The following is a 19,780-nucleotide window of genomic DNA, read 5'->3' on the forward strand; positions in this document are numbered from 1 at the left end:
AGTACATTATATGAATTACCCAAATGCTGTTTTCAAATAAGTAATGGATTCTCAAAGAGAAGGTCTAGAAGAGAATCTCAAAGTGAAAATAATTAGCACTTTATTATAAAATTAATATTTAGTTCTATTGGGTAAACATGAAGGAATGGAATAGCTAAATCATGTAGTAGTTACGGTTTCAGATCTTTGAGGAACATTCATATTGATTTACATGGTGGCTGTACTGGTTTATAATCCGTAAGGTTTCCATTTTCCCTACATATTCACCAGGACTTGTTATTTGTGGTCTCCATGATTGCCATTCTGACTGAAATGAGAAAGAATCTCAGAGTAGTTCTAATTTTCATGTTCCTGATGGATAAAGATGTTGGGCATTTTTTCTTATCATTGTTAGTTATCTTTACTTCTTTTGAGAAGTGTCTTTTTAGCATATTTTAAAGATAAATATATTCTCATGTTTATAGCAGAACAACTCACAATAGTAAAGTCATAAAGCCAGTCTAGTTGTCTTTCAACAAATGAATGGATAAAGAAAATATGGTGTGTGTATATACATACAATGGAGTATTGTTCAGCCATGAAGACCAAAATCGTGTCATTTGCAGGAAAATGGATGGAGAGGGAAAACACATTAAGTGAAATAAACCAGACTCAGAAAAGTGCCAGGTGTTTTCTTCCATTTATAGAAGCTAGAGGGAAGAAAGAAAATGAGGAAATCTCGTGAAAACTGTCAGGATGTGAGGAGGTCTGAGGGATGGAGGATAAAAGAGCAACAGGAAATCCTGGGTAGCAAATTTAATCAAATTATTTTATGTGCCTGTAGGAATATGCCCCAGTGAAACCCACTATTCCATATAACATGTACCAATAAAATACTTCTTAAAAGAAATGACATTTAGATCTTTGCAAAAGTGTGTTTACAAAGAATGTAATTGGAGTGACACACATAGGAACATCAATACAGAAAAGTGTACAGAGGGACACAAGCAAAAACTGGTTCTGTTTGTGGCAGGAAAATGCAGCTCTGAATATTTGCAAAGGAGTGTCAACATTGAACTATCGCATCTAAAGTAAAAATTATAGAAATTGAAGACAGGGGAGTACTGATAGATTGTTAGAGTCTGTAAACAAGTCAAGATGGCGCCTGGTATTTTGCAGAGGGAGTGGTTTGTGAAGTAACGCCAGCGAGCCATTAAGTGAGAAGATTCCTTATTGGTTGACTGCTGTATCTAGTTTATGTTAATTAAGATAAGCTGTGTGGAATGTATATATACCCCTCCTGTCCTACAATAAACGGCTCCCACTCCAGCTGTATCAATCTACACAAGTTGCTAGTCACCCCCCGGTTATTTTGCTGCAGCTGGACTGTGGCAATAGATTGTAAGGGAGCAGTAGAAGTTAGGGAAAAATCTCAGGTAGGATAAAGGATTGTAGCAAATGATCTAGGAACAATGTCCAGCTGGAAGGGGGGATATTTGCATCTGTACTGCCAGTATAGAAAATCTGATTTCACAAAAGGAGCAACTAAAGTAGAAGGAAAAAAAAGCAATAGAGATAAAGATATCAATAAATGGAGAGAACAGGATGTTTTCATGATTCTTTCATCTGGACATTGAGGTAACTGACAACAAGACTTAGTTGAAGATTTTGATTAAGGATCTGAACTCTTAAATGACAAGAGTGACAGGAAATCTGATGTCAACAATAAGAAAGGAGAATGGCTAAGACTCTGAGAATTTGAATTTCAAAGAAATCTTATTTGCAAGAAGGGGAGAAATTAGCACTTTGGAAGTTCTAATAGGGAAGAACAACAACTACCTCATCCTCTCTTCAACCTTTGGTGTTAGGTATGTGGAAGATAAGGGGAAAAAATGTCTTGATTTAAGAAAGTGAGAAGGAAAGTTATTCTTTGATATCAACCACGTTTACTTGAAGGTAACTAAAAGGCCAAAGTAGAACATAGCAACAGCCATTTCTGACAGTTCTTTGTAGCTTAGTAAGTAAAAAAAAAAAAAAAAAGAGTCCAGATTTAACACAAAGGTATATAACCCAATGGCATAGAGTCTCCCTTCAAAAATTATCTGAATCTTATAAATCACTTCTCTTCATATTATAAAATTTACTCCATCTTTTTCAATGAGCAGAGTAAGCTCACTACATAAACACATATTTTTTGAAAGTACACTAAAAGTAAACAAGACATTCCATATTCTTCAAGAATAAAGATTTTGAAGAATTGTAACACATCTTCTTAAAAAATAAGTGAACTTGGTCATAATAAGAGCTCAATTCTGCAACTGATTGAGCTGAGTCATCTTTATGCCAGGAGCAAGGTGTCAAAGTAACCCAGTGGTGTTGGACTCAAAACAAGTAAAAGTAACCTACAGTGAGACTAAACTCTTGCTCAGCTGGCCAAAATAAATCATCTGGATGAGTTCCCAGACTCAAATTCTTTGGAGATTAAGTAGATTCTTTTTAAAAATTTAGGGAGAAATAGGCAGGTATAATATCTGCACAATAATAGGTGTACACTTGATTTTACAAGCTTGTTTGCATCTTTAAATTGCTGATTTTTCCTACACAGCACTAACTTAAAAGGGAAAAAAATTAAAAAGATATTAAATGGTTCATATACAAGCGTATAGGCTTTTGCCACAGATCTTCAGTCATTGCATTATCTTTTTCTATCTCTATATTCCAAAAAAGAAAAGCAAATGCATCGCATTTTCCTTTGGGACAATCTATAATGAGAGAAAAACTAGAATGTGTTAAAAAAAAAAACAGAATGTACGTTGTTTTACATTTCTAGGTGTTCCCAGTTTCGAGGTCTGAATAATCGATCTCTCAGCTCTATATAGGCACCATGGCTTTGGGTAAATTGCATAAGCAGCTTTTTGCATGAGAATATGGAAAATGAAACAGGATGATAAATAGGCTTTGTTTTACTCTGTATTCTGTGTGCAACATATATTCTGCACTACCTGATAGAATCATGTGTAATCACAAGCTAATACTATGTGGAAAAATAGCTTAATGAGAAATGGTCTTAAAGAAAATTAGACATGCTGATTGACTCAGTTAAAAATTAGGTGAATAACATTGTAATTAACTATTTAACCTCTCAAAGAGAAATTCTCTTCAATGGAAATTGAAGGGTATGAATTCCACCCACAGGTTCTATGTGTTGATTTTAATGGACATAAACTTAAAATACTCGATGAGACTCCTAACTTCTTTCCCAAACTCAAGAAATGAAGGAGAGAAATGGACTCTTTCAATTTAGCAGGAAATAACTGAACTAAATGAGTATATGTATAATTCATAATTTTATATGTAACATCCAAGTAGTTCCAATTTTTTTACCATAAAGCTCTTTAAGTGATAGGGGTAAGGAATGTAGATAGGGCATGGTCATCCTGTTGCCTATCCTCCAGCTCCTTCAGTGTTCTGAAGTTTTATTCACACTCAAAGCTAAAATCCTATCTGAAAAAAGCATGCCAAAGGAGAAATAAGGCTAATTTCTCAATTAAAATGTTAAAGATATTTAAAATTGCTTTTCTGGTCCAAGCACTGTGATTCTGGAAATAATTATTTTCTAAATGAGTTACAGGAATTGTCATGACCATTTAAAGTTGGTGTATGATATCTGTCAAGTTCAACTGATCTTCATTAAAAAAAAAAAAACACTTTTACTATTAGGGCCAAGTATAATGAATCACATTAGTGAACTTTTAAATTATTTTAAAATGCTTAATGGAGACATTTTAAATCAGAATCTATGATTTATTAAAGTTATTTTTGAATTCAACTTGCTGCCCAGATTCAATTAGATTAAGCCTCTGAAACATGTTATTCCTTATAAACACTGCAAGAACTTATAAACAGGCCAAACCTAGAATATATGCTTTTAATGAAATATACTCAAAATAACTGTTAACAAAAAAGTCTTAAGAAATTGGGGAACTTAAAAATATATGACTATTAAAGTTACCAAAAACAGATTTTAATTTGTGAATTTGATGAGATCAATCACAAATGCCAGAAAATTAAGAAAATATAGTCATAAAAAAAGTATGGAAGGTGATATTTGTCATGAAGCTATACAATTAATTTCAACCAGATCCTTTCCATATTTTAGGAGCTTTTATGAATTTCACTCCCTTGCTACAAAGTCTCTCTTCATTATGGAGAACCAGTTCCCTATATAGCTGATGATCAGCTACTTGACAGATTTGTTTTCTATTTTCCTAGATGTAGTTTACAGAAGATAAAGAAACTAAACTCAAATGTGTAAAAATTTAAAAGCTTCATTAAAAATGCATTGTTTTCCATTGTATAAAAACATACTAATTTAGATTTTGGACCTATGATAAAAGGTAAGAGAGTTGGAATGAACTCAACCTTTTTAAAAGCTTATTTGACTTTGATCTTGTGGTTCAGGAAACTGCCAGCTATGACCAAGTTTTCCACTCTATTCTTCTCCAGCAGCTTCTCTTATTAGTATAGCACATTTCATCTGATTTCAATAATAAACTGTATCTTCATCTTAACAATATTGTGTGTACAAATCTTTAGTAAATGTATGGCAAGAATGGATAGTAGAAATTGGATTTGATATAGGCATCCTGGGGTAGGGTTGTAACTCAGCAGTAGAGGTTTTGCCTGGTATGCCCAAAGTCCTAGGTTTTATCCTTAGGACTGCCAAATAAATAAATGCATCTCTTGTTGCCTCATTTTGGTCTTTATTTCAATTAACTAAACCTACACTTACAACTCTGTCCTTCATTGAGTGTATTGGTCAAAGTGAACCCAGATTATGATACTCTTAAACTCAAATAGCAATGATTCATAATCTCAGAAAGACTGTAGATACAATACAATACAATCTTTGAGGCTTCATCCAAGTTCATGTAGTCAAATAACAATTTTATGAATTTATGAACCCTCAAAAGATACTTCATTCTGCACACTCATTGTATAATAATTTTTCATAAAATAAATAAATAAAATACAGATTTCTTTATTGTGATTATTGGCTCTTTAAAAATCACTTCAATTGCTTTCCAGAACAGCAAATTTAATACTATACACTATAGGAAAAAAAAACAATAGCAAACAATAGTGTCAGCATGTGGTAATTTCTCACTACTATAATAACAAATTAGCAGAAACTCAGATTTTAAACAATATATCTCTTTCTAATGGTTCTGGAGGTTTGAAGTCCCAATCAGGTCTTATTGGGCTAAAATCAAAGTATTAACAGATCTGTGTTGTTTGTTTTGTTTTGCTTTTCCAAGAAGCTTCAGAGGAGAATTTTTTATTTTTTTATTTTTACCAGCTTCTGGAGCCCTACTGTATTGCTTGGCTATAGATCCCCATCTCTATCTGCAAAGTACATTACCCAATCTGGTTCCATCATCCCACCTTCTTTTAACTCTGATCCCTTTGAACAATCTCTGTTAAATCATTTGTGATTACAGTGGGCCCACCTAGATAATTCAGGATCATCTCTCCATTTTAAAGTTGGGTAATTAGAAAATTTAATTCCACTTGCAACCCTAATAGTCCCATGCCATGTAACATAACATATCCATAGGTTTTGGAGATTGGGATGTGGACATTTCTCCAGAGTTTTTATTCTACTGATGCACTAAGTGATCAAGAGAGTTAAAATTATGTACAATGCAACGCTATCTATGGCAAATTAAATAATACATTTTATAAGGATTTCTATCAAAAACTGTTTTTGAAAGACTTAGCTACTGGAATTTAATTTCATTTTTGTATATTCTAGAAAAATCTTATGTTATTGATGTTAACTCATTACACACAAATAGTTTTTGTTTGTGGTACTAGGAACTGAACCTAGGGGCACTTAATTACTGAGTCACATCCTCAGCCCTTTTTTAAAAATATTTAATTCAGAGACAAGGTCTTACTGAGTTGCTTAGAGCCTCACTAAATTGCTGAAGCTGGCTTTGAACTCATAATTCTGCCTCAGCCTCCCAAACCACTGGAATTACAGGCATGTGGCACTGTGCCAAGCCACAAAGAGTCTTTTTAAAGTAAAATAGTCTTTTTAAAGTCTATATGGAAAAATAGAAAAGGAGCTATAGTTGCCATGTCTCAAGAGTTCCAATTTCTGCCCGTTACAGAATGTGCACGAGTTAAACTCCTTGCTGTCAGCTTGCTTGCTCTTCCCCCTCATGCTTAATAATGGTCTTTACTTTCATCACTTCACACACATGTCCTACTTTTTAAAGCTTACCTTTTTTTCTTCTCCTCAGCCTACACTCATTTTCCTCTTCTGTACTGGATTTCATTTGTTATGCATGCCACATTCACACTTATATTCTGCTATACAACAATTTTTTGTTTCATGCACACAGAAACTACCCTCTCCCCACATCCCATATAGGGTTTCTCTGCAAGATTTATGATGTTGGTATGCAATTGTAGCATTAATTGTTCAGACAGTGTGCAATTAGTATCCTTCAATTTCTAGTCTAACTTGAACTTCATAATGAAGCAAAGTCCCCTTTTGAGGGAATAGGAAGGAGTCTGCCCCTAAGAATCTGTGTAATGCACAGAGACACATTTTGGAACATAATTGACTTTTATGTGCAGAAGCCAGATGTACTGCATGCCCATGCGTGCTGAGGAAAGCAAGTTCATCTCATATATCACAATAAGCATCTGTTCCACTAAACTCCACTGCCGGATACTCATCACACTGAAGGAACAAAACACTTAAGGAAATAAAAGCTGTCCCAATAAAAAAGATACACCAACAAGCTTTCTTTTCAAAACCTCTTTCTCAACCAGTTAAGCCCAGAGTACAGAGTACAGAGTACAGTACTACTAAGAACCAAAATCATTCTTGAAATATAGTTTGTGATAAGATAGTTAGGCCCCCATCCTCAGTGAAATTCAGGGAAAGTGTGTGCTTACAATTGAAAGGCTGTTTTCAGCAGCAAAGGCTGTGCTCAGATGTTTGAATCTACTTTTGAAAGTGAAAAAGTTGAAAAGACTGATGGAAACCAGCCTACCCATATGAAAACGTGTATTTGTTATGCTTCTAATACCTATTCTATTAGTAACAGAAAAAATTACAAAACAAAGTATTTCCCCCAATATGAAAATATATTTGGTTAAAAATAATGTACATTTTTAAAAAGCATTTTAAAGGCTCATAATAGACATGATAATCTTTCAGGTAAAATCACTGTTATAATAGAAAATCACAGGTTTTATGACTACATGAATTTATAATATGAATAAAAATATTAATATCCCCATTTTTTTACATTTTGCTTAATAGAAATTCTAATACATTTATTAGTGCTTATGAGTTTCTTTATGCTTCCTGCCAATGTACATTGTTCTTTGGTTAAACTACTAATCTTCCCTTATTGATTTGCTGAATCTGTTCATGTTAAATATGCAAATAATTTTTCCTGAATTTTACATTGGCTTTTTATACCTACCTAGGGTACTTTTTGAAATGTAATAGTGTTATATTTAAAAAGTTTCAATCCATAAATGTTTTCCTTTTCTGTTTGCCTTTGGCTAGGGATATGTTTAGAAAATTTATTTTCACCCCAATAGTGTAATTAATATTTGCTGTATGGTGGTTTTCTTTATATTCTGAGGAACCTGATACCTACCCTAGAATTAGTAATTACAAATAGTGCATTTTCATTTGTTATAACTAAAAAATAGCTAATTGTATGAGCACCATTTTGTGAATCATCATCTAATGATTTGAAAGACTATCATATATTTCAAAATTTATTGAGATTATATAATATGAAATAATTTAATTATAAAAATATTCAAATTTAAGCTCAACAAACAGCTCTACTTCTCCCCTTCTATTCTTTCATAGACTGGATTGAGAAATTGCTTCCATATGGTGTGAACAATATAACACAATCTCCTTGAAGCAGGGAGTATGTAAAAACTTTACTTTCAGACACTAATTTATTCCTTTTACACATTTAACTTTGAGGATAGGGACCAAGTTTTGTGTATAGCGATATTTCTACAATTCAACATCATGCCAGATACTAAATGTGAAATAATGTCTGCTCAATCATTAATGCATTTACTAAATATCTGATTGTCAGTTGCAGTAGTGCTACTACATTCTAATTAGTTTTAGAATGGCTTTTCTGTTAAGGAGTAAAGATACATGCTTACACACTCTTTACAGAGAAGTTGCTTTGAAAATATCAAGGATTGAAAGATAATTTTTGATTTTAGAGGTCTACTCACGGAGGGAGGGAAAACAATAGAAACCCATATATTTATGAGACTAGAAGATCCAAAATGAGATCAAATTACCAAATGAAAACTACTCTATTTTCTCTGCTGCTGCTGAAATGAGAAAATAGATACAAAAATGAAAGTACACAATATGTATATATCACATGTAGTCTAATTTCATGATATATGTACATATACAGATTAGATAGGATACGATAAATAATATGCCATCCATTTTGTATTTATAACACATATGTACATATAGACAACAAACAGGACTAATTTGCACAGTAGTTTCAGTTACATTAATTTCCTCAGCTAAAAACTGAAGATAATTTAAATAAAAATTATTCATCTGGAAGTGTTTTTAACCACTATCTCCCTTTTATTATCATTTTTATGGTTTCCCATATTGCCACTTCATGATTATTTTTTGCCACACTTTATATGTGTTTGAAATAGTTACCTTAAAGTTCATGTTTGGCCTGATATCTGTAAGATTTATTTTGTGTAGTTATGTGTGTCCAAACACAGACCTGATAAAGGGAAGTCAGTTATGAATACATGTATGTACATAACAAAAATTAATAAAACTTGATTAAAATGATCTGCGATTTTTTTCTGTTAATGAAAGCAATACAGTATATTTCTTGGTAGTAAACCTGCTTAATTTCATTTTATTAAGTAACACTGGAACTGTCACTTTGGTATAATATATTCATTATTTAATATCTCACCACTAACAGTGATCCCCAAAATAAATAAATCGGGGTATTCCAAGAAAATAGATTTTTCAGTGGACAGACAATTTTAAGCTGTCATTCGGTGTTATAGCAAGGTGAAAAAAGATGAAAACTGAAGTTCCCAGAGTCAGTAAGTGCCAATAATGATTCTGTATTCTTTTCATCAATCACCATTACCAGGAGTCTTTGATATTTATATTGCCAAATATTTCACCTACTACCTTAATGTTGATTAATCGTGGTGCTATAGTACCAAGAATAAAATGAGACTTTGTGGAAAAAGTTACCTTCAAAAGCATTTTCAAAATTTGCCATCTCTATATCTGCAAATACTGCTTTTGTTAATGTTACCTCTTCTAATTTTGATTCTATTTCATTAAGATTCAGCAAATAGTCTTAGAAAACAATTTTCAGATTTGCCTAATACAGTATGTGAAATCATAATGAGATTCAAAATGAAATCTGCAACAAATCTGAAATATAAATTTTCCAGTAATGACAGCAAAGGTGGCCTTGCAGTGTCATCCTCTTTTCTACAGGGCACTGCCAACTCTGTTATCTTGGCTCACTGATGTAAGTTGTCTAAATCAAATCCTGCCCAAATCCCACTTTAGCATGAGCCCTCTTGCTTTGCCTTCCAGCCTAACTGAAGCTCAAGACCATCTCTATGTAGGAGTTACAGCCACCATTGAAAAGTACACACTTACTGCAATACTGAAAATTCTCGTCTTGCAAATTTAGAATTTAAAATACTAAAAACATACATCTAAGTTTCAAACATTTTTTAGAACTCTAAACTCTATTAAATAAATTATGCTGGAATTAGACAACTCTTCATTCCAACATACCTCATCATGTATTCTCATTATTTTTCCACCTAATAACATCTTTGCATTTTATTAATTATTCCATAATAAATCATCTCAACATTTCCGATCCCTCTATTCTTCTGGTTCTATAGAATTCTTGTTTTAAAATAAGTTAGAATTTAACTGGAAAAAAAAAAGACCTGACTCCTCCTCTTCTCAGAAAAGCCATTTTTTCCTTCTATAGTGAAAACATCTAGTAAGTCTTGTGATCAAACAAGAGGGTCAAAAAAGCTCAATTAATAATAAAACAATATCACTTACCATCCTCAAATTTAGTGCTATGGATAATAAGCTTCCACTGAGACAGTTGGTTGCATGAGCAATAAGACAACGACAACCAGCAGCCTTATACCCACACCAAGACATGTCCACATACACTTGCTTCCGCAGCCAAAGTAGCGCCATATGTCCTCAGTGATGTGGGTGGGCAAGAGTAACAGTTGGCCTGCTGAAGGGGGCCATATGTACAGGCAGCCTATCACACCATCCTTCTTAAGGTTTCTGAAAACTCAATTGAAGTGCTTATTCTGAGGAACAGCATGGCTGGAGGAGGAGATGATCCTTCAATGTAGAAAAAGACCATTGCTTGTACAATTATGCTATCTCTGGACCTGAGAGCCAAATAAGTGTGTATATTACTCGCTGTCTCATTAAGCATAACTTAAACATCAACAGAGTTCCTTAGTCCAATCTCACCTTCCTTCACTGAATCATTTTGCATTTGTATGCCAAAGGATTTTTCTCCTAACAAAAATGACCACTGATAATCACCCTTGCTTAATTTCATAGAATACAAGTTATTTTAAACTTGATATTCACAAAAATATGGTCTATTTGACATTAAAATATTAAAAGAAATGCAAAGAAAATCTTTAAAACCTTAGTGTATTAAGTTAAAGTTTCTGGAAAGCCAGGAGATAGCAATTACACAAAAACTATATGCCTCTCCACTGTTATAAGGTAAAAGAAAACCAGATTTTCCTGTGATTTTAAGAGCTTTATATCACAACAAAAGATTTCTTGTGAAATTTGTACAACTGAAAATACTATTCAGCTATTGTACTGATTATAAAATTTATTGTTTTAAGGTCAATAGCAATACTGTGATCAGATAAGATAATTTACTTTACTCTTAATGGCTTCTTTTTGACAAATGAGGGAGCTTTTAGGAAGAACACTGCTCTCTGCACAACAAACAGTAAAGCATGTCACATCCACTTACAACATAATTTTTTAAAAAATGAAGGACAAACTTGTGAGGCAGCAAGAATTTATTTGCATTAAATTAATTTAAGCAGGGCATTTCAAGTTATCTTTGGGACCAATGGTTTAAGAGGAAAAACAAATCGATCTTACACAATAGTCCTCCTTGAGGTTCAGAAAGATTTCAAAATCTGACTTGACTATCTTTAAATTTAAGTCTACAAATAGTATATATCAGTTGAGGTGAAATTTACACAATGTGCATTTGTGAAGTGCACCAATTACTATGGGGCCACTATCCTGATTCCACTGAAAATTATATTCTACGAAGATTAAAAAGTGAATATTTCTGTGGTTTCTATGTAGATTAGGCTACATAAACAAGAGCTATAGTTTGTCTTTAAAATGTATTAATGAAAGCAATTATTTTTTCATCTAGAAATGAAGTTATCTTACATTTTATTAAAAGTATATTTAATAATTTTAATGGTATTTAATTGATCAGCAGCTATTGTCCAAAACCTTCTCCATCAATACCTTCTAGTGTATCTAAAAACCCTGTTATTCTCAAACTCTATGTTATTCCATGGAGAAGTAAGCAATTTCAGGATTTCAAGACAGAAAAAATTTACCACCATTTGGGGGCTGAAACATGACCCCCAAATATCTTCTGATTCTAAATCCAAACCCTGTGAATATATTGTGTTATATAGTCTAAGGGGCTTTTCTGACATGGATAAGATTTTGAGACGGGGTGACTCTCCTGGGTTACTGAGATGAATTTAATCAAAAGAATTACTAAAAAAAAAGGAACAGAGGCAGATTCAAAGAGGAAAAGGCAATGGAGACACACAGCAATCAGAGCAATTAACTGTGAAATCAGAGGAAGAGGTCAAAAGCTAACATACCTGTACCACTAGGTACAGAAAAGGGCCATAAAAATGGATTCCTCTCTGTGCCTCTAGAAGAAACCAACCCTGCAGACAATCTCAGCTCTAGCCCAGCAAAGCAATTTCAAAACTTTTGACCTTTAAGACCATAAACCTGTTGTTTCAAGTTGTTAAATTTACTGCAATTTGTTACAGCAGCAGCGAAAAACTAATAAAACCCTACAACAGAAGAAAAAAAGTGCAGGTTACAAATTTCATAAATCCCAGAAGAAAATGGAGTTTTAAACTTGATAACAAGACATCTTGATAAGGGTATTACATGTTACTTATTTACCCCTTAAGCTAGATTTTTACTGTCATTATCATCCAATTGATATGAATACATGAGTACGTATAATTTAGAGTTTAAGATTTTTGATTCACCTTTCCCATAATCCCATGTGGCTGCCCTTGAGCAATCATGTGTCTGATGAAGCTAATATCTCCACATAAGAATCTTTTCTTGTTGAACAGAAAAGTTACTTCTGAAATTAGATCCTATTAAGCCAGACAATACCAAAAAGACTCAAATATTATTTTTCCAGAATATCACTAGCAATGCTTTTGTAATGCTATCTTTAGCCAACAAAGTTAAAGACTTTTCAAGGAAATATTTTAAAAATGTGTCAATTTTTTCCTCTTGTTAAAAATGAAAGTAAATTATTATATGTAAGTAGATGAAGTCCAGACATGAGTTATGGTACCACAAATAGAAAACAACAAAGACAAGAATTTCACTTAGTACTGAGAGAACTACAGTATAAAACTATTTTAAGGATGTGAAGAGTCCTTTGTGGCATAAACATTTTCCTTTCCTTATTGAAATTGTCCTATACTCAATTATGCTTATCTCCCCTTTAAACATGGTGAATACCACAAAATCATTATACATTTCTCTAGTCTAATAGCTACAGAACATCAGAAGGAAAGTAGTAGATGGCAATGTTTGTACAAGACTGACATTAAACTTGAGGAAGGAAATAGTAGGTAGAATATCTCATTAACCCACTATTAAAGTTTTCAGTCCTGTGAATATTTCAATGAAATTGACACAAGTGCATTAAAATAGGTTGAAAATCATAATTAAGCTTATGAATTTAGTATAAATAATATTAATGATCTCAACATTTGTTAATATTACTAATAATTCACCTATTAATTTTCACAGAACAGATATGTACAAACACTTCAATATTTACCATAGTAGAATATTTATTGCTCAATTTAAATTTTTTAGCTGTTCCATCAATGGGATGTTGGGACATATGGGGTAATATGTAGAAGAGCAAGAAAAATATTTACTGAATATCCAGCATGTGCAGAGCCCCTTACCGATATGATTTTGTCTAATCTTTGTAATATGTTAATGGTCACTACTCTTTTATTTTCAGTTTATAGACAAAGACTACATAAGGGATTTTGATCAATTTCACATAGCTAAAAATGCAGAAATATAGAGATTATAATAGCAATAAAAAATAGCAATGTAACCCTTATTGTGTCTGGCAATATTCTAAGAAGCAAATTATGAATAAAGAACCTGTAATTTAGATATAATTATTCTTACCATTTTATAGAGGAAACAAGTAGAGATGAGGAAACACTATCATTTTTCTCAAGTTCACATAGCCAGCAAAAGATCATGGAAACTCAAGTCTTTGAGACATTTAATCAACCCAAGATGCAAACAAATTCTTTCCAGGACTACCTGAGATACTTCAAAACCTAAGTGAGCATCTGATATCCAATAAGTATACTACAATTTATGTATATTCTTGTTCAGTTTGAGAATTACTGAACTTCTCTTTTGCAATTTCATAGCTCATTTTTATTGCATTTAAAGAAAAATAAAGTTCAACATATGTATCCTTTTTGGTTGCAAATATTGAAGCTCAAGAAAGGCATTATTCATCACATTTAACTGCTATCTTTGTTTAGAATGAAGAAATTTTTTCACTCAATAAAAACTAATTCAATTTATTCATTTCTATACCTATGATACAGCTTATAAAATTCATACAAAATCACAATTTTATGATTTCTATAAGGTTTAAATATTATTTAAATTATTAACATTTGAAATGTACATATTCATTTGAATATTTGCTTAAATAAATCAGAATACTCCATGAATTACATATAGCAAAACTTTTATTTGGTATCTTCTGCTTTCTCATCTCTATGTAATATAGCCATTTCATAAATCAAAAACATGCTTTAGAGATTTATCTCAGTGGTGAAGTGCCTGCTCAGCCTGTGTGAGGCCATGGGTTTAATCACTAATACCACTCACAAATTTTTTAAAAATTTTTAATGTTAACATCATAGTTTTCTCATAATTCCCCTACATTATTCATAAATATTGACTAAAATGTAGTTATCAAAAATTTCTTGCATTGAAACAACTGCAATGCAAATTGTAGTTGCCAACATTGTCTGAAACTTATCTTCATATTTTTCTACATTAAATCTTTTCTAATACTCCCTTATGCCAAGTGCCAGAAGGAATAATCATCTGAACAAAGGCATATACACTAGAATTGAAGATATTTAATAATTTCCCTAGCATTTCATGTCCTGCTCACCACACTCATGTTAATAGGAGCAATGAAGTAAATGGGGCACTTTTAAGAAAATCCAAAATCTAATTTTACACTTTCTGTATTTTTTTAATCTAAAAATTTATGGCCCAATAGGCATCATATATGTGAAAGAAATAATTCAGTTTTCTCAAGAGAAGTCCATGATACATCCTTACCACTGAGCCACTCAATATTTCTCAGTCCACTCTCACTATTTTCATGCAATTGGGCCAGACAATGTCAAAAGCAAGCTATGATTCTTTCCTAAATTTTGCTTGGGACAACAGAACTGTCACAACCTCTGTACAAGATTGTCCAGAAATCCTAGCAATGTCCCTGGTTTCTGAAACAGCTCTGAACCAATAATGGGAATTTGTAAAAGAAACTGATCATTCTTGTGCCCCTTATTTGGATAACTCTGGTCCATATTTTACAGTTTCCCCCATAATTCCCTGATATAACTGATCCACAGTTGCTCATTTTATTTTTGGCTGTCTATGAAGCAATAAAGAACACTAGAATTTGACCATGTACTTTACTTCAACGCATATGCAAAACTTTCTTGCTTAGATATGTTTAGAGGTAAATATTTTTAGATAAAGATGTACAACAGTCCGTTCCCCTTCCTGAAAGATAAAATGTTCTATCTCCTAATCCTCTTCTTTCCTTTCCCCTCTAGCTTTGCTCACTATTATCTGAAATAAATTACAAAGGAACAGAAATAAGGCTTTGTTCGGCACTCAAGAGGATCACTTCTCTCAGAAATGTTAAAATGATGGTATCAAACACCTTGTTTGAGATATTTTATAGGATCCAGGAGAAAATTTTAAAATTCCTGAAAATTATTTTAAGTTACCTTTTTCATATCAGGACCTGAAAGCTCATATGGACAAGAACCACAGAACTAATTATCCTGACTCACTTGAGAATACTTGAGCTATGAATATACAGAGAATCCTCAAATCAAAAGCAAAATTAGAGGCCACATACTTAGTACTCAAATACAATTACAAATCTTATATATATAATGTGAAAATAATTTCACAGTATTAGAAGTTCCCTATCTCTTACTCAAATTCTTTTTGTACTCCTGAATTTTCTGTTGAGCATGTAACACACACACACACACACACACACACACACACACACACACACAAATGCACTCTTCCCCAAAACTCACCAACTCTCTTGGAAATTGAAATGGATTATTTTGTCATTTTTGTTATTATTATTATTATTGTGTGTGTGTGTGTGTGTGTGTGTGATTGAATTCAGAGGTGCATAACCACTGAGCAACATCCCCAAACCCCAGCCCTTTTTTATTCTCACTGAGTGTTGCTTAGGCCTTTGATAAGTTGTTGAGGCTGGCCTTAAACTTGCTATCTTCCTGCTTCAGCCTCCTGAGCCCATGGGATTACAGGTATACACTACCACACCCAGCTGAAAGAGGTTCTTGAGAGATTATTGCCACTTGATGAAAACAAATTTTAAAAAAAGCTGAATCAGTGGTGTAGAGGTGTAATTTTCCTCCCCTCAGAAGTTACAATGGGCTTACATGGACTCTATGCACATCAAACACCAACATAATCACAAATATATTTCTGTCAATGTTGTCACATAGTAAAAATAAAAACATTCAGTTTCTAATTCACCTTTTCTTATGAATCCTATATTAGATATTCATTACCTTCTAATGTTCCCAAGGAATCTTAAAGAATATTCATTATGAAGTCTGGCAATTTACTCTGAAAGCAAGGTATATGTGTATTGACTTCACACTAAGCAACTTAAAAATGCAACTAAATATTGGCTACCTTCTTGATAATAAGACATAAATTATCCCCATTAAAATTCTTTGTAAATATCGTTTAATCTATTTCTATTAAGAGCATATGTTCAGTTTTAGTTTAGGAGTTATTTGAAGGTGAGGAGCACATGAATATGAGAACTACTTCTGCACAATTAAAGTAAGGTAAAACTAGAAACATGACAAGGAGGCAGAGCATGGTGGCACACACCTGAAATCCTAGAGACTCAGGGGGCTGGAAAGGAAGATCACAGGTTCAAAGCTGACTTCAACAACTTAGCAAGACCCTGTCTCAAAATGAAAAATAAGAGGTCTGGGGATGTCGTTCAGTGGTTAAGCACCCCTAGGTTCAGTCCCCAGCGCCCCTCCAAAAAAGGAATATAAATATTTCATATGACATATTCATGTATCATTTAATATTCTCAATTAAAATTAGCTGTTCACTTGTTTGGAAAGAGAACTAAACTTGAAGGTATATAAATAGGATTGGTCTAAATTACAGATTTATAAAAATTTTAGTAATAGAAAAAGTAATCCCTCAATAACAGTCTCAATCTGCAAAATTGATCTAATACTTCTGGTTTCTCAAAACTTCTGTAAGAAATTAGAAAAGAAAAATGTGTGAAAAATCTTGGCTTACATTAAATATTCAAGTAGTATTTAAATCCAAACTGGCATTAAGGGAAGAAGAGCAAAGCAAAATATTACATTTCTATTGCTAAAACTGTAGATGCATACATGTCAATTTGAAAAACCCATAAGCGTTCTTAAACATAAAATGATACCAGATTGTGATAGAGAATTTAGCAAATATGTAAAAGGTTTTAATTTACTCCCCAATTGCATTCTGATATTTATTTGATAAATAACTGGTATACTTCAAATCTAATAAAATGCATGTTAGCCCATCTGACTAATTTTGTGCTCACCAATTCTCCAAGTGGAGTCTTCAACCAGGTCCATCCAGTAAATATTGAATTAAAAAACACAGAGACCTCAGCCACATAAAAGCAAAATATTTAGAAAACTCACGACCACTGTGATAAGTTAGTGCTAATGAGAAAACAATTTCTAAAACTCATACCTAAAGAATTTTGTCTCTCTCATACAGACACACCCAACACACACATTAAATATAAAATTGAAACAAATGTAAGAAAATAAATTAAGGAAATTTTTGGGGGGGGAGTCCACAATTTCACTCCCAGAATTTATCCACCAATCATTTTTCCTGAAGTCCTTCCAGGAAAATAATGTTGCCTTCCTCTTAATGTGAATTTATCATTTTCTTCAGTGACATAAAATTTTCAAAATGAGTAATACATTCCCTAAGAGTCAACCACTTAAAAGTTGTGTTGTTAAATACAGAAAGGTACCAATTTGGGAACAAAAGAGGAATGAAATGAATCAATATGGCTTTTAAGCTAAATTGCAAGCACATTTTAAAGCCTGTCTGGAGAGTCTGAAGTTCCCCTTAATGAGCTTATGGAAGGTACAGAACACAAGAGTTACTCAGAAGGTGAAAGAAGAACCATCCTGGATTTAGAGGACAAATTTTCTTGTTCCATTGTACCCATATTCCCTACTTCCACACCTTTCCAGTCCTTTGACTTGGCTTGGAAAATTGGGCATAAGACAAGGGGGGGGAGGGCAAAATTGGTGGACAGAAAAACTAATTTCTGCATTTATAGCTTCTATATCAACATATATTTAATGTCTGCCTTTTGGGACATTTTTAAAAACCCCATTCACTTCAGCTGAATTCCATCCAAATCTCCCACCAGGGCTGAGGAAATCCACCGCCCACAGCGCATCCGCCCACCCCTAGTGTATGCAGCCACTGCCAAGACCAAGTCTACTGGTGACTTTGGGAAATATCTCACACCTGGCAACACTTGGGAAGCTGAGTAACCTCCCAAATCCACGCCCCTAGTTCCAAACCCCTCAGGATGCCTCTCTGCTTAACTCACCTGGAGTCTGATCTAGACAGCATTCTCCACCCAGAGCGATCAGAAAACAGCTCCGAAACTCAGCAGCGTCTGCCTGAATAATGGGGACAGTGCTGCCGCACAGCTCCCCCAGACCTGCTGCTCCGACTACTCCCAGATTTCTTCCACTCCCAGCCGGGAGTCTTGCTTCCTTTTCTCTCCGCTTCCTCCCCCGCTTGCCCGCTACTGTGCTCCCTCCTCCTGGCGGTGGCGCAGGGAGCTGTCCCCTCCCTTCTCCAAGCTCCTAGGAGCTGTCCGTGGTGCTAATGAGGGAGCTCCTGGCTCCTCCCTGGCAGGGAGCGCGCACAAGCCCTGTCCCCTTACTTTTATGAGCAGAGCTGCAGATATGCCTGTTTTGGTCACTAGAGAAATGGGCTAAAGGAAGCAATCAGCTATACAATTCTAGAATCTAACACTTCCTCAAACACACAGATGATTGGGCAACTGCTTAAAAAATCAATAACCTCAGAATTCTCCCTAAATATCTCTGCTCATTTTCAAGTGTCAGAAAGTAAAGTAGGAGTTTGACATATCTGTATTCACACTATTTTCTGTACAGATACTAACATGGCTCGATTTTAGGCTGGAAAGTTCACAGGTGGAATACATTTCTCAATGGTTGTACATTCTGGGTGTACTTCAGAATCTAACCTAAATCAGTAATCTCCCAATTATGACAATACAGATTCCTAAAGGAAGATAACTGATACTTGCACACAAACTCTTTAATAAGAGTCTTTTTTCCTAGTTAATATTTACCACAACTTTGTGAAGCGATGTTAGTAATTTTAAGAAAAGAGACTCTAAGTTTCAGATTCAAAATAACTGAAATCTGTAGTTCTCACAATCCACAACCTGTGTGTTATAACTTGATGCATCTTAGATGACACTGGGTACTTGAACCGATAGAGAAATCTTAACAAATGCATATCAAAAAACTAATGAATACTCAGAATCAAGGGGATTTGTGACTAGTGAAGCATACTAAATAAACAATTTAAATACATGCTAACCATCATGATCACTTATAAAAAGAATAGCCAACAGAATTAGAAAAATAATATTAAAAGTGTTCATAAACAATTTGCAGACACATGTAAGAGGCCAAATATAAGCTCTTCCAAAAAGCCCGCAATAGGCGTAATCTTTTTGCAACAAAGGAAGCTTTAGCAAGCTAAATACACACTCATTTCTTATTAAGAATATGCAATAACTAATTCATATTACATTTTTAAAAATCAATGGTAATTTATTTCAACTAACCTCTCTTGAAAAATGTATTACACATTCAAGTTTCCAGCATATTAAACAACATTAAAAGTCAAATTTATTTAGGCCTATAGAAATAATAGACAGTTAATAAATGCAGCATATTAATTTACTTACTTTAC

The 19,780-nt window shown here is 33.5% G+C and overlaps 1 protein-coding gene across 1 annotated transcript in view; it reads right to left on the reverse strand.

Moving 5' to 3' along the window:
* The window catches only part of Robo2 (roundabout guidance receptor 2), a 1,537,051-nt gene extending 1,518,575 nt beyond the window's left edge, over nucleotides 1-18,476 (reverse strand). Inside the window, exon 1 of the mRNA XM_078044445.1 lies at nucleotides 18,372-18,476. The gene's annotated coding sequence lies outside the window, so the exon portion shown is untranslated. The remainder of the gene's footprint in view (nucleotides 1-18,371) is intronic.
* Between the last annotated feature and the right edge of the window lie 1,304 nt (nucleotides 18,477-19,780).

This window comes from Ictidomys tridecemlineatus, chromosome 3 (genome assembly GCF_052094955.1).
Source record: "Ictidomys tridecemlineatus isolate mIctTri1 chromosome 3, mIctTri1.hap1, whole genome shotgun sequence".
Taxonomy (NCBI): Eukaryota; Metazoa; Chordata; class Mammalia; order Rodentia; family Sciuridae; genus Ictidomys; species Ictidomys tridecemlineatus.